At 34.0% G+C, this 17,177-nt stretch overlaps 1 pseudogene; it reads left to right on the top strand.

The window, feature by feature from the left end:
* The first annotated feature begins 1,591 nt into the window (after positions 1 to 1,591).
* The window catches only part of LOC106476906, a 111,238-nt pseudogene continuing 95,652 nt past the window's right edge, over positions 1,592 to 17,177 (top strand).

Raw genomic sequence — 17,177 nt, 5'->3', positions numbered from 1 at the left:
GGCAACGTGGATCATCGTAACTATCACAGTATATTATTTCATCATGCTGTACCCACTGGATCTATGGCAACGTGGATCATCGTAACTATCACAGTATATTATTTCATCATGCTGTACCCACTGGAAATAAACTTTTGGACAAGATTTCATATTTTAAGAACATAATGATCCCAAACACACTTTCAAGGTGTGTCAAGTTTATCTGGCAAAGAGAGAAAAGAAAGTTTTATGTTTTATTTCTTGTTTTTCGTAACTGTTCTACTTCTTTCTGAGATATTGGTTTGAATTTCTTTATCAGTACACTTGTTAATCATGAAAAACTGAAACTTTCCACTATTATTTGGCTACCTGAATTCTTATGGACGGGGGGGGGGGGCATAAATGGAAAGAGCATTTATATTCGCATTTCAAAATTTACTCAATTGTTGTTGTTGTTTTCCGATTTCCCAACATTTAGACTGCAGAATCACGAGCCTGAGGCCCAAGGACAAGAATATATGACTTCTTCAGAAAATATTATTGATATGAAGTGGATTTTAGAATATGATGCATATTTGTTCTGTTTTAAATTAAGTATTATTCAGAGGAAAGGATCGTGCGATTGTAAGTATCTGCTTATTATGGGGTTGTTTTTTGTCTATTCTTGAAACAGCCTACATCTGGAGGTCAGTGTTTTCATTAACAACCAATAGCTCTCTACCAAATAAGGACTTCCACTAAGCTCGAAGGTTTAACAACCAGCTATTTCTTCATGTTTTATTATCACGTTTTAGTAATTATAGATCCTTAAAGGTTTCGAAGATAATGAACATGTTTAGAAATGACTTATTTTCATTCTGATGAGTAATAATAATTGGAAAGAAGTTTAAAAAGTGTTTTTTTTCTGAATTAATTAGGATTAATTAGTTATGTTGCAATAGAATCGTAGCAATGAGAGGAGCCTAATTCTTATTTTCGACATACTTCTGAAATTATATACAATGTACTTTACAACAGGAGTATCATATTCATACAGTCATATAACCAAACTCTTTACCGTTTTTTATTATTATTCCTATAAAAAAGCAACTGAGGTTTGATAAACTTATGGCTATAGTCATATGTCAGTGTGTTTTATAAATACTAACACACATCCAAACTGTTTGCAGTTTGTGTAACTTATGGACAGGATTTAACTTAAATTACTTATGGGGATAAACTTAATCTGAATAACATGGAAATATAGGTAAATACTGGTCAATTTATAGAACCAGTATAAACGGTCATAATTTGATAACTGATGGAAAAAAGTTTATCTCAAATAGATTATGAAGATAATCTCAACCTGAACAATATGGAAACAGCTAAATACTGGATAACTTACATAAAATTAACTTTTTAATTGTTTAAGACTGATACAATGCAAAAGTAGATGATACTTGTTGTGTCAAGAGTATTACAGTATCTAAAGTAAAACTGCTTGTAAATAATACACTAACTTGTCTAGATAAACTGTGTTGATAAAGTGAAAATACAAGACGTTCCGTATGTGATTTTTTAAAGTTGCTTTATTTAGTTGACATACACACTAGGATATTCAGTTCCATGTGTATTATACATGTACTGAGACACATTTTAAAATAATTCCACTTGACACGTTGGGGTATTTGACACAATTTGTCAGAGAATTAAATTAAGTAATTTACTTGGTGTAAACACTGTTGTAAGTTATTACTTTTCAGAGACGGATTAGTCATGAATAATGAAAGTGGGAAGCCATAAAGAAGCAATGAAATTAGAATACTGTGCGAATCTGAGATTGCAATTGAAATCTACTGTCTACAACAGGCCTCGAGATTGTCACTCGCTTCCACCAATATTGTTGAAATCTACTGTCTACAACAGGCCGAGTGACGATCTCGACTTCCACCAATATTGTTGAAATATAGTTCTCTATAAGTGTTAGGAAGCCGTTGGTTTTCATTGATAATACATTTTTTTAACTCCGCACTTCTTGAACTACCCCTTGATTGGTAAGAAAGACGAACAACATATAATCGTGATATGAGAGGTACGTGAGTATTGTCAGACTTTAGGTAGCTGACAGACGCATGCGCATAATTGAACGTTGTACATCATTACATGTACTGAAGGGAAAATAGAGCCAATGTACAAGCATCTTCTTCTTCTAGAACCGAGAACGACGAAGGTATATAGCATTTGATGGCTTCTGCTTATACAACAAAGTCTGGTTTCAAAATTGATGTTTGAATTGACACTATTTCCATCGAAAATAAGATAAATTTATATAATATTGGTTACAGCTAAGCTTTAAATGTTCGTGAAGAAACTGATATTTTCATCTACTAGTCGTTAATCTTATGTTTAATCGAATGTCATAAATATTTTTCTTTTACGCAATCTGCGCCAAAACTCTAAAATAATTAGCCAGTACCCGTGATACATATGTGCAATGAATCTGAGGTGACATCAAAATCATTTGGAATTCAGTTTTTACGGTATTTGGTGAGTAAAATGGACATTTTTTGAAAATCTAGTTGGTCTTTATTTGATAATATCTGTTTACTAGCTTGCATGTATTGTATTTCATTCTGAAGTAAGAAATTCGCGTGCTGGTTTTCTTGCTGAAGCAACACTTCATGTATTGGTTTCTTTCTGGAATCAGAAAACATTTATGAGATTATAGTGATTAAATAGGGAATGAAGAAAAATAGTCGGTATTGTTAACACTTTTCACAGTCATTACACAGGGTATTTTGTATGCCACTGATCAATCTTATGTAGCTCAGCATAACCCACAGATTACAAAAGCACAAAAAGTCTATTTTCACAATTTTTATAAATTAATGTTGCCGTACATTCGTTAATCTAAATATCTGAATTATCTCATCTTTTAAATCTATCTATAATCACGCATGCCCCCATAAGAAATGAGGTTATAATATGAAATGTATTTGAATACTTAATACTTTATATGCCCACAATTACGGCAGGATGAGCAATTCTGCTAAAAAGTGTATCGAGCTGAGTATTTAATACATAGAGCTAGGCATATTAAGAATAGATGAATCGTTTAAAAAGGTCATTATAATAACTCGAACAATCGATACTCATCACAGAACACAGTGGTAGATAAAGACGATAAAGGATTGTAATTTAGTATTAGGTTTGTGTGAATATACTTTTAATAAGATGTTTAAAATGTTTCTTGCTTTACGTGTATGTGTATCTGATGATTTGACCATTTTGTAAGTAATGCATAAGTATGTTGATAAAATTGTTACATTTCGTAAGATTCTAGGTAAGCCATGTAAACATGTATCTGTTTTCCACTCAGACCAGTAAGGCTTTGTTGCAAGGGCAGTAAAATAGACTTCTATCTCAAAGTCACCTGAGCAATTTGTACGTGTGGTGTTCATCTTTGATATTCAGTCCTTATACAGTTATCATAAGCAAACAGAGAGATAGCATACTCAGGGTCTTCCTTTTGATTATTATTGGCTCTGGAGTAAAGCTGTTTGGTTTCATATTTGTCTTTACTAAACCTCTGTCAATAAACAAAGTTGTGCTTATGAAACCCATCTTCTCACGTTCCAATCCCAGTCAATCAATGTATCTAAGTTCGATGAGTAATTGTTCCACTGTAATATGCAAATATTGTGGTTATAAGCCATTCATATCTTACAAAATAAACATATCTTTATTCAGGTATATTCTAGCAGATTTAACAAACTTGTTTGCAAGTGCTCTGCACTTAATTACAAGTTCACGTTAAACTAGATCTTTATCTATGTTAAGCATGACCATAAGAATCCCTTAATCCTGGTTGAAGGACAGTGTTGAAACATTCATGTCTTCACATATGGCTGTTCTAGCTGGCCAACTCTCGAAACCAGTCTTGAAAGCGATTGGCACTACAATTAATGTGAGTAGACAAGAATGTTGTGAATGTCAGTTTATCTGTTTCATTCCAAGCAACCAATAAAGGCAACGCCACGTTGTGTGATGGAGAGAAGCTAAGACCAGGTCAAGAGACAAGGCATGGGGTAAAACAAGAAAGTAGTTAGAGAACCCTACTCATGAATCTTGGAAGTGGCCTTTCCCTCTAGCAATTGTTCTACTTCTCTTCTCTGCAGGCCACAAGATCGTAACTCTCTTCCACCATTATTGTTGAAATATAGGTTTTTATAAATGTCAAGAAGCCGTTGATTGTCACTGATAATAAATTATTTCTTATAAAGTACTTCTTGAATCATCCATTTATTGGTAAGAAAGACGAGCTACACGATCCTTGAAGTTGCTGGTTATGTAAACTAGCCCCGTCTCTCTACTGTGAAGGAATGATGGGTACCAGACCATATGCAGGAGCTATCTTGCCATGATGCATTACGGTCCCATGGTGAGTCTCCTTTTTAGTGCTTCTTCAGTTATCAGCCTTCAGCCTATCATTTCTCCATTACTGGGTTGAATCATCTGCAGTGCTAGTAGAAGATGCACGGTTCGAAATGCACTCCATTGGCTGACATTATTCCAACACTAGATGAAGCAAAATACATTACTTAATAAATCTTACGATACATGTAGATGGGCCCAAAGTATGTGGCATATCCTCTCAAAACCTTATACCTACAGAGGAAAAGAAATTTGCACCTGCTCAAGTAGCTGATGATGCATAAGCACCCTCTATTCATATGAAAAGGTTTAAAATCATAGTACCTGCATTCTTGCTGGAATTGGCTGAACCAATGTTGCCTGGCCAGGGAGTTAATGCAGGATGTCTGCCTTCGTTGAAATTAACAGGAAATTTTGAGTTGAAACATATTCATCATATGCCATACAAGTGTTTTGTTTGTTTGTTTTGAATTTCGCGCAAAGCTACACGAGGGCTATCTGCGCTAGCCGTCCCTAATTTAGCAGTGTAAGACTAGAGGGAAGGCAGCTAGTCATCACCACCCACCGCCAACTCTTGGGGTACTCTTTTACCAACGAATAGTGGGATTGACCGTCACATAATAACGCCCCCACGGCTGAAATGGCGAGCATGTTTGGCGCGATGGGGATTCGAACCCGCGACCCTCAGATTGCGAGTCGAGCGTCCTAACCACCTGGCCATGCCGGGCCCCCATACAAGTGAAAAACAAGAAAAGGTTTAACTCAACCAATGGCATGATTCAGGCAGGTAGGTGTTTCGAAAAAAAATGATAACAGAAAAACTATACAACATATTCTGCTAGTTCTGGTCTTGGATGCTGTGAAACAACTAAATGATGAACTGCTGTATAATTGAACATCAATTGTGTAAAAACTTCAATGCAGACTTATTCTGATAGAGAATCACGTTATCCACTGAGACAAAAATACAGCCAAACACAGTACACTCAATGAAGAACTAGCAAATTGTGCTGATTAATTGTGAGGTTTACACAGCAAGATCTATCCAAGTATGGTTGCAACAGACATTAATAATTTCACTAAGTCTACCAAGTTAGCCAATGCAACATTATTTGGGCATCAGAGACATTCTGTATTCTGAAGCTATGTTAGTGGTGATGAGTCTTGAAATGGCAACCTCATGCAAAACACCAAAATGGAACACTCAGTTGGCAGTTACTACAATACTTCTGCCAATTGTAGGAACCCCAGGTGCCCCACTTCTCTGGAAGATCAGTCTAAGTCTAAGGCAACTTAGCTACAGACTCCAACAGTAAGGATCGAATACATCTATGAGGCAGAGCTATCAGTATATTGTTGCTCTTGCTGGATCATAGGTGTGCTATGATGGCTATTGTGGTCAACTATCTAAAACAATTATGAAATATTCTTTAGTTGAAGCTACTTAGTGCACTATAAACAGGACTGCCAAATTAAGTTTGTGCCCTGAATAAGATTGCATTAAAATCCATCTCACCCCAGTGTTAATCAGCTGTGAATAGGTCAACCACAAGTTGTAAGAGTTGCCAAGTCAGCTATATTAGCTGGTTCCAGGTAGAGTATGGTAACCTGCCTGGGGAGATATACTGAAGCCACCACTCAAGCCAGTGAAAACTAACTTCATTCTGATCATTGGAGATGAACCACAAGTTGGTGGAGAAGTTTAAAATCTCTTACAATCTTAAAAACAACACTATATCATGTTGAGCAAATGTAGATGTAATTCAAGTATAGACATCTTGGTAATGAATCCACTACATGGGTTTTTTGCATGAACTGTTAGATACAAAAAGACCCTCAAATGCCACCAACTAAAGTTTGGAATAGTGGAATTCAAGAATGCATTTAAAGGATGATATCTTAATTTTGTGAATTACACAAAGTATGCTTCATGGCAAACTATGCATGCAGTCCTTCATGTTACAACATACATTGGATGTTTCATTTTGTCTCAAATATGAAACCACAATTTTTCGAACTATAAGATTTCCTAGATGAGGGTTACTCTGGTCTTGGTGTATAAGTATGCATTGGGAATAGTGTGTGGAATGCTTTCAGAACTGAGAAGGGCCTGTAAGATTAGGCCTGTGTTCTATGTCAATTACTTTTAAGTGGCTGATGGAACTCACATTGTTTGTTTATAATGGGAGAGGTGTTTGGTGTATGCCAATGACATATTATGCTTGGCCATACAGTTTAGACTACTGCTGAAATCCTACTTATTTCGGAGAATATGAAAAGCAGGTAGGAAACTTAAGTTAGGAAAATATGAACTTATGCATACATGGGTAGAATTTCATGGTCCTGTATTTGATATTGAAAGCATTTCTACCGATTCTGAAAACATCAGAACAATGAGGGGTTGACTGCAACTACAAGAGAAGTTGGTTCATATTATTTACATTTATTGAACAATAACACTGCATCACCACTCTCTGCATTCGTTAGATCACTATTAAATTGTTTGCCAAAGTGAAAACTATAAACAGTAATTCCAAGCACTAAAATGTTATGATATATAAAAGTTGGCTTATCCAAAGAACATGCACATTTATACTGGTTGCAGATGATGCCAATGATACTGGAATTGGAGCAACGTTTTACAGGTACAAGTTCATATAGAGTAAATAACTGCATATAATTAAGTTGCAACAAAAAAAGAACTACTTGCAGTCATGGTATTTGTCAAGCACTATCAACACTATCTGTATGGCTGTGAGTTCACAATTAATTTACGAAGCATCACTAAAACGATAAATGAACTTCAAAGAGATGTGAAGAGATGGTGTAGACACTGTACAGTAATACGCTATTCAGAGGAAAGCCAGCTATTTCAAGTCAAACTGTGACACAAAGTTGTAATCATTCAGATCCAGAGAATATTCAGTGATATTACCAGATCTCTCCGAAAACAGATAGATATTACTAACATAAGATAGTCATAATCAACTGTTTTACCAAGTAGGCTGAAGCTTATTTTTTCACTGACACTTTAGCTTATAAGTTAGCTGAACAATAAGTATGTGTCTTAGGAACACCAAGAAGAATTCTCATAGATCAAAAAATGAACTTAACAGTTTGCTGTTTGTTAAGTTGCGTGAAGTACTAGGCAAATAATCACAAAATATGTAACTGTACTGTCCAGACATTTATATGTTTACTTACATTACAATCTAAATCATTATTCATAAGAATATTCTTCCTCTTTCTGAAACAGAATACCACTAACATTTTTCCAACAGATATAATACGCATGTGTAGAAAGGTAGTTTGCATGCCAGAAAAATCACACCAAATACGAAAGAAAAAATATTTTAGTTTACAATTTAAAAAATGTACATTGTGCAGAATATTAGTTTTAAGTTCACGGTAATTAGTTAATTTCAAATTAAACCTTTTTTTTTGTTTTAATTATCACTGTGAGATCCATAAAGATGGCATCAGGGAGAGGTGACAACTTTGGGGTTTAATAAATAAACTTATTATTCCGAAAATTGTTTAATCTCGAAGCCTAACTTCAAGGAAGTTCCAGTTCAATGTGCACTTTTATTAACGTGTGTTATTAGATTATACTAGTTTCGGAGAATTCCACTCCTCATCAGTAAACCTGTATATTTATTATACCTGCTATTGTGCGGCTATATAATGTGAAGAACTAAATAGTGGCCAATGACACTTGTTCTTCACTTCACCTATCCAATGTATAGGTTTTTTTCTCATAGTGACAAAAAGCACGTCCACACCAACAGTATGTTTGAACTTTAGGGTTATTTGAAAAACGAGAGAATCAGATACATTAGTATTATGATAAGACTATTCTTGCTAGATTTGGAAGTGAAATGTTTTAAGCTCAGTTAATAATAAGTTAATTTCGACAATATCAAGCAAAATCATGATTATTTAGTTTAATTACAAATTGAAAAATATTTGTAAATAAAACTCTTATATTTCTCTAAACAATTAAAATGTTGGGCAAAGCAAGTGTTTCTATTAGACACAATCGATTTTGTCTGTAATCAGTAAGTATCATTTTAGTTTGTCATATGAACAAAGTGAGCATATTCGGTTATTAATTATAACAAAAAAGAAAACATCTTGTACTAACTTACAAAACCTAAAAATATATTTTTCCAGTTGGAAAAGCAAGTTCAAAATACATTTGACAAGAGTTTAAACTTTCGTGCCTGGAATCTTTTTAAACTTAAACACGCCCAAAATTCATATATTTATATATGTCGCAAAAACATCTGCATATAATATCTGATGTGGAAATGGAAATTCTTATATGTTTGGCCATAATAATAAATTATTTATATGGAGGCCTAGGCTTACCACAAGTCTTACTACTACTAATTAGACATACCAGTTGCTGTCTTATCCTCTTCAGCAAACTAGGTAACAAAAGTAACTAGCCTAATAATATAAACTCGTGAAATGATTCGAAACTTTTGAATCCAGTACGAAAATTATTCTGGAATTTCCAACTCAAATCTACATACAATATCTACATCATCACAGCAATAATCATATTAATAATAATAATAATAATTAATAATTATAATAAATAATAATTATCATTTTCATCGTCATTACTATGATATATGTAATCTGATATTTGTTTAGTGCTAATGTAGTACTAAATTAGTTGTAGTTTATGTTGTACAAGCTGAGGTATTCGTCCTTTTTCCGGGTTATAAATTTATAAAAATGTGGGGGTGGATGCTATGATAAATAACACAAAAATCCTAACCTTCACACAATTTATTTTTAACATAACCTATTATTACAGTATTCATTATTACTTCACCAAAAGTTTTGTATATGCTTTAAGAATTCAATACGTATATACTTAAAACATGGTATACACTGTGTGATGGTTAGGGTAATTTTGTTGGAAGAGATAGCGGCGAAAGTGATGGCGGTAGGGGGTGCTTTCTATTATCCGCTTTCAACACCCAGCTCTTAATGTCATTCCAGGAGTTTCATGTGATTAATTAATTGGCGGTTTTTCCATTGAGTTTCTCCATAAAGAGTGCGAGTACTAGTGCACTCTGTGAGATCTGTAAGACGTTTGCGTGTCTTTCCCCACACTTTGTGTATTTTGTTATAGAAATTTTTATTTTTCGCAAGAGCGTAGCGCCATCTATGAATGTAGTTAACGTTAACTTATGTCAAATATAATAAATGCTCAATAACATTAATAATGAGGTGGAGAGGTTATTAACCCTCCATTACATGCCCCTTGTTCCAAACTATCATCTCATAAAGTTTGGTTTAGATTGAACCAGCGACCTAAGAGTAGTTTGATAACGGACACACAAATTTTTGAGCTTTATATATAGAGAACATTTATGAACAAATAAATTCAAAATTTGATATGTTGTTTTACTAATGTCATATTTACTCTTTTTCCATTCTAATGACTAGAATTTAACACCTTTAATAGGTTTATTGATAGGGAAACTGTAAATCCAAAAGGAAAAACTTCTAATATAGGGAACAAGTATGCCAGTACTCTCGTCCTCTTATCTTATGAATTGAAAAAGACTACGCGACAACTGAAAAAGCCAACTATTGATTAAATATCTAGTTATTTTCCGTTAAAATAAACCTTCCTGACTTAGTGCTTCGGTTTAGAGGTGTTGGTTTCATTTCAGTGAATCAAACGAAAAAAAAAAAATCTTTTGAATTGGTTCATAAACGGAACTGAATCAAATGAATCGAACTGCCCATCATTAATGTTTTCAATTGTTTTGCACAGTTACAGCCTGTCACATAAGCATAGACAGCGCATGCGCGAGCACTGGCCTATAATGTTGCACTAGCAATTTTTTATGCTATAAACGGCAAATATTTTAGCATTAGAATACGTTATATATTATTTTATAATCGGAGCAGGCGAAAACAAAAAGGACCAATAATCAACTTGCCTATAATTTAAGCAGTTTCCATAGTTCCTTTGCACACCCTAGGTATTCCAAGACTTTTAAGGCCTGGAAATTTGTTGTTTTTAAATTGAAGCAATTTTAAGCACTTTCCATGACCTGTACGAACGCTATGTCGAACAGATACTTGCAAAGTTCATCACACCTATCATATGTCACCACAGTATACACTGAAAGTAGAGCAACAGTCTACTGGGTTATTTCTTAGCTTGCTAATGTTTGGAAGAAACGTTACACTTTCTGAGGACCTGATGTATAGTTCTATACTTACAGAAGATACTCGTGAATGTTTACAACAATATGCTGAAAGGTTATGTATAACTATTTATAAAGAGCATGAATATGCGAGATAATAGATGGGAAAAGCAGTAGCACTTCAGAGAAGTCGGTATAATAAAACAAAGAAGGAGAAACATCTTACTTGTAGAGTTCAGAAATGGCTATAGAACACACCTTCAATCATCAGATTATTATATTCAGGTGGACACTGGACCATATCTGATCCTCTGACAACTCAATCTATCAAACTATGAAGTTTAGTGATCATTTGACGCAGAAGGCGTATACTGAACATACCAATATACTGAAATTGTATGGGACAGATGAGACTCTAGAGTGGTGACTAAAGAGGATTTTGAGGGAGACAGAGTTCAAGAGTCAATCAGTATTGAGAACAAACTTTACAACCGCCTTGACCCTGCTATTGTAGAGGACAAAGTTTCAAGTACCTCTTTAGTTGCTTAAAAAGAGTTTGAAGGTAAAAACTGATATATGGACTACCAGCTATTTAGAAGTACATCTGTTATAAAATTGTCACTTTACAGAATATTATGGATTTAAATAAATAAATTAGAGCAGTAACTAGGATATATTCTGTGGTTATAGGTTACAGATGTTTACGGTTGAGAAGTCTGAACGCCAAATGGGAGTAGAAACTCTCTTATTCTGAGCTATATAGTGAATTTCCCCAGTAATTATGCAGAGAATGTCAACTGAGATCCACTGTTTCTCAGTAATTAGGATACTTATAAAGCCAAAACAGAGTTGTGGTCCTTACGTTCAAGCTATACAGTTGACTTCCACAGCAAAAGTATTATCAATGTAATACTTAGTGAGACCTGCCCAATTAATAGAGCCATTAAAGGTAAATGTTGTCAGAAAAAAAGAAGAAGAAGGGAGATAATGGTGAAGAGTATGATTTATTATCACTCGTGTGATGAATCCACAACTGAGAATGCGTAGGGTGTTTGGTAGCACCACGTCTCAAACCCAAGACTTCCGAATCTTCAGTCCGATATGCTAACCACTATGCCAATCTCGGGCGAAGGAAGAAATAGATATAAATGTATCAGATGGAATGAATACCTTCTATATATCTCACAATAATTATTGACAACGAGAAAACCCTGTAAAACTCGAGTTACTGGCATAACATTTGACTTCATTAAAGTTACTATGTGCAGTATTGTATTGGGAGTGTAGGGTTTTCTAGCTCTATAAGGTGACGTATTCTGCTTGGCTACAGAAAGTAGCCAGCTGTGAGAGCGATTTTTTTTCTTTTCACTATTTATTTTTCCGACTTATAACTGTGTTAATGTATACGTATGTCTTGTTACCACATGCAACAAAAACGCTCCCCACCCCAGTGGTACAGCGGTATGTCTGCGAACTTATAACGCTAGAAACCGGGTTTCGATACCCGTGGTGGGAAGAGCATAGATAGCTCATTGTGTAACTTTGTACTTAACTTCAAACAAACAAGCAAGCAACAAAAACATATTCAATCAGATTTCTGATGACACACAGAACAGCAAAATGGTGTAAGAAATATGAAAGATAAGAATAGAGGTTATATCGTGTACTTGCAATGAGAAACAATGAAATAGACATTTGACTGATATTAACTTGTGAATTATTCCTTTCACTTTGTGGGGTTTGTTTTATTTTCAACTGTCATCGGGGTAAAAATCTACCATGGTGTAAGGCAGTGCTGTGGTGTTCAACTTCATCAATGACTAATATTTATATTTCTCGTGACTCTGTTTGTTTTGTCTGCGAAACTTATATTTTACTATGGTAAAAATAGATGATGTGTCTGATTGTAACCATATAAGAATATAGTAAAGGATGGTGAAATTAGGTTTTTATGATTTGTTATATTTCAAATCACATCTAGCTGTTTCAAGTAGGATTAGAGGTAGTAGCTTTGGCCATGGCTAGCACTTAACATGAGAATTTAGGTTTACACTTTAACTATTTTACGTTGTAAAGTTGAATGGATAACAGTTTGTGTTTTCATTAGAAGTACCATGGTTACTGCCTCAAGGGGTCGGAGGCGAGTTGTCTCTCAACAATGATAGTATATCTGCAGGAGAGGGAAATTACCCCCTCTTTCTTTTGCATGATATGAAAGTTTTTAATCCTTAGTTCTATCTTTTTAATTTTAACATCATTGTAGCCAGTTGTTAGTGCGTAATTAATATGTTATCACAAGTTCATCATATCTAAAACCTGGCTTTATGACTCGTCTAATGCATAAATAACCAATGCTGACCCTCCCTTTCCTCATGGTTAAAAAACCAGAGTAGTGTAACTCTGAACGTTTCATTTATGACTTGGATTTGAAATATATTGTGTCTTCGAAAACTTTATGAATGGAAATACAATGAGGATGTGTTTTTTCCAGATATTGCAATTGAGTTTTGAGAATTTGACTTTTCACTAATGATTGGTGTAACCATGGAAAAGGATCCAAAAGAGCCTATCTCAAATCCAATGGATCTCTTCTTTCCATCATTTTGTGTCCTAGATGGGAAACATACACCTACAAGATGAAGTAATTGAGTGAGATGAGTTATTAGTTTCTTCCTTTTTGGAAGAGCTCCCCAAAATGGCGAAAATCTTTAAAAATAATATTCCTACGTCAAGGACTATCAAGCCATTCTCATTACCATCAAAGCAGCAGCCATTTCAATCGCCAAAGAAACCTAGTTGTGTTACTGGTATGCAACTGAGAGGTATAATGTCTGTAAACGCCACAAGAACAAGTTTCAAAATTTGGGTATATTTTTTGGAAGATCGTGGCTTTAAGAAGCCTTAGTAGATTTTTGACCAACTACTCAGTAGGTGGACCCCAAAATCATCAAGGCTACAAACAGGAACTTACCTAATCAACCAGCAAGAGAGACCATGTTCACTTCCAGTTGTTTTGGGTGTTATCAGTTAATTTGTTTGTATTTAGCTTCACTTTTATCTGATAAGGTAAGGTAGGATAGTTAGAGTATCTAGTCTGTTACATTAATATTAAGTCCTGCTCACAGCAAGTTATCTCGTGTAGCTGTGCGCGAATTTCAAACCAGACCTATCGAACTGAATTAATTTTGTGTTTAAAATGCGCAACGAGAAACTGTGTTTGTGAAAAATAATAGTGATGAACAAATTCTATCGTTTCTAATAAGCCGTGAGTAGTAAATATTGTAACATAACTTATTTGAAATATTCCTACTTGAGAATGGAAAGCTTATTACTTCAAAGTTGAAGGTGCCCGTTATAATGAAACTTTTAAAATTGAATACTTGATTAATGATACTAAATCCAAATATTGTACTTTGTTCTTAGTGACAGAGATGAAGTGTATACATTTGTTTGACCGTATCTACAAAAACCTTGATAATTCGGTATAAGAATATTATCTATATATATCTACAAGCGCGACTGGTATGGTAAGCTTTACTACAGTCTTTCTTAGTAAGGTTTGTAATGTATGAAATTTATAGTCCGAATAAATACAAATATGCAGCTTGTGGGCTGATTTTACCTCAAACTGGAATTCTCTGTATCTGTTGGAAGACTTGCTGGTAAAATTGCAAAAATGTATTATCAAGTGACAAATATATGGCTATCCAGAATGAAATCAATGTGTAACAATGATAATTTTTGTGGGTGACATTGTCATGGAAAGTTCTGTTTACTGATGCAGAGTAGTAATTGACCTGAATTATTAGAAAACCTTGAAATTGTTGATGAAAGACTTAATTCTATTAATAAGAAGATTAGTTTAAGATTACTGAAAATCAAAAATATTTATATTGTTATAACTCAAAACCTTTAATTTTCTCTTTGCATTCAATAGAACTACCGATGATAATGAAAGGATTAATACCGGTTCTCTCTCTCTTTGATAGTATTACAGCATTTCTTTATATGTCCCCTAATGTATTTCAGATCATGACCAATCAGAATTGACAAGTCCCATTTTTAACCAGTGCAATAAACCTGTATTTGTACGGTGTTTTACGAAATTTGGAAATCCAAAATAGTTTAGGCATCACATTGATTTAGCCAAAGTCTGATAAAAACTGTAATATGTTTATTTATGATATTTTATATATTGATTTTTAACGTGTTTATGCCCCTCGTTACACGAAAGCTTTAATGTTTTCAAATTAAACATTAGTTCTTTACATAAGGTTGTAATATAAATATTTTTACAAATGAAATGAGTTTTTGGCTACTTTATCTGAGGGAGAGATAACATATTTACTATATAAATAATCTAAATGCTCAATAACTTCTTTATTGTTTTTAATAGTGAATTTCTTCAAGTGTGTTATGTATGCGTTTATTGATCATGTCTTTAATTTGATTTACCCAGTTTCAAAATAGGATTACGTTCAAGTTCTCTTTTTTTTTACTGTTATTGATTTATAATATGATTGTAATCATTGTTCTTAATTCTATGTATACTTAAGATATATTATTACAGGTTATTATTATCAATATTGCTCTGAAGCATATGATCCACGTTTCTTAATCCATTAGGACTACCCAATATTTTAATTTCTGTTTTATTTTGACTGATTTAATTTATTTATGTTTTCTTGTGGAAATATTTTTCTCTATAATATCGCTGGGTGATGTTGTAGAAGTACTGCAACCTTTTGATGTGGTTTCGTTTCTCCGTTCTATAATTTTTTTCATCTATTTCTGCTTGTTTGAATACAGTCATTATAAAGTGTGCGTGTACAATCCTCTCATTATATTGTAGCGTCACGTGCAAGTAAAATCCATTGCTTAGTGGAGTTTGCATTTAGGCTGTTCTTCTGAGACATGTGTTCACATTGACGATTCACATTTAAGATGCTTCATTTTAATTTTAATTGTAAAGTAAGGTTGGCTAGATGCATAAAATATGGGGTGAATTTTTTTTTTAAGTTTCCTTAGGCCATAGAAGGGTCAGGAGAACATGTTTCGGCCACCTAAAAAAAAAGCCTTATTCAGAGCTGAAGGGTTTTACTGTAAGGAAAATCAAATAAAGTGTTATCACAAACTTACCTGGGAAATTTGTTGGATGGTATTCATCTTTGCTGTTCACTTTCCATATGGTTGCCATACACAAACAGGGATATTTCACATATGAGCTTTACCCTTTGGTTGTGATTAACCTATAGATAATCAAATTGTTTTGTTAGTTGACTCTGTATTTGTCTCCAAAGAGAGTATTTCAACTTTCAAAGTGTTTTTTTTTTGTCAAGCTGCCACCTCGTGTTCTAACGTTACTCAACCAGGTCGTCTAAGTTCAAGATACACCCATAGGCATCGAAGCCGAGGAAAGGCGACCCCAAAGATTTCAAAATAGACTGACTGAGTTGTCTTTCCGCCCCCACAGTTTAAGGGCTAAATCACAGAAGCAATACATGCTATTGAGACTTACGGATAGCTGAGCAGGTGTTTAATTAGGCACTGTCCTCAAAGCCTGTTCATCTTAGCTAGCCGATAACCTGGAAGTAACTTGCTTTTCATTTCTACCCCCTCATTAAATCATGCCAAACGTTATCAATGTGCCACTATTTAATGCTAATAAAATGACATTTTCTGTAAGTTATTACATTGTCTTTAATAGTATTTAATACGCTAAAATATATTATAATTACATTCATGAAAAAAAACATGACAAAAGGATTTTATAGAACGACCTAAAAAACATCCCTCAACGGTATTCCTACAGAAGGCACTTCAGACCCCACCCCAAGCATTAGATTCTCCAACGCCTATCGTTAGTTATTGTCTCAAAAAGGTTTCATCACTTTTATTTAACTTTTAATATTCCACGTTTCTTGATTTGTATTTTAATTCCTTGAGTATTAATACAGATATTATTGCTTTCTAACTATGCACAGTTAATTCTCATATTTTCATTTCACCAAATTACATATCTTGGACCTCTAAACTTATCCATAGCTGAATCTTTTCTTTCCACTCGTTATCTGTGTTGTTCTGACTGTATGTTGGTGTAATAATCCCACATAAATAGCGTATCACCAAATACTGTAAACAGCAAAAACACATACAATGTATTGAAACGTACTTCTTGAATCTAATTTCAAAAATACTACACGTTGAACGAAAAAAACAATCATTAAGTCTAACTGACTTAAACCTTTTTTCAATTGCACTCACAGTGTAACAGGAAAACATCAAATATCAATTCTGTGTATGCCTGAACACTACGTGTTAGATCATAACTTGCATAATGCCCTAAAAGTCTGAGGTAGTTCCCTGAGTATTACTAAGTAAAAACATATCAAACCTACGTGCATTTTGTATCACGTAGCATTTGTTTTAAACGCTGAGAGAACTTTGTTGAAGGCTGTGGGGAGATATTCAGCAAATATCATAACTACATATTCAGTATGGCTTTATGTTTAGCAACAGTGATGTTAAAATACAATAAATTGTATGTCGTTTTGAAACGTTTTACTCAGCTGAAAAACACTTTTTCAATTACATGCCCGCAATCAA

Source organism: Limulus polyphemus, unplaced genomic scaffold (genome assembly GCF_000517525.1).
Source record: "Limulus polyphemus unplaced genomic scaffold, Limulus_polyphemus-2.1.2 Scaffold160, whole genome shotgun sequence".
Lineage (NCBI taxonomy): Eukaryota > Metazoa > Arthropoda > Merostomata > Xiphosura > Limulidae > Limulus > Limulus polyphemus.
Note: the sequence above shows the minus strand (reverse complement) of the source record. Positions and strands in the feature narration are given on the sequence as shown.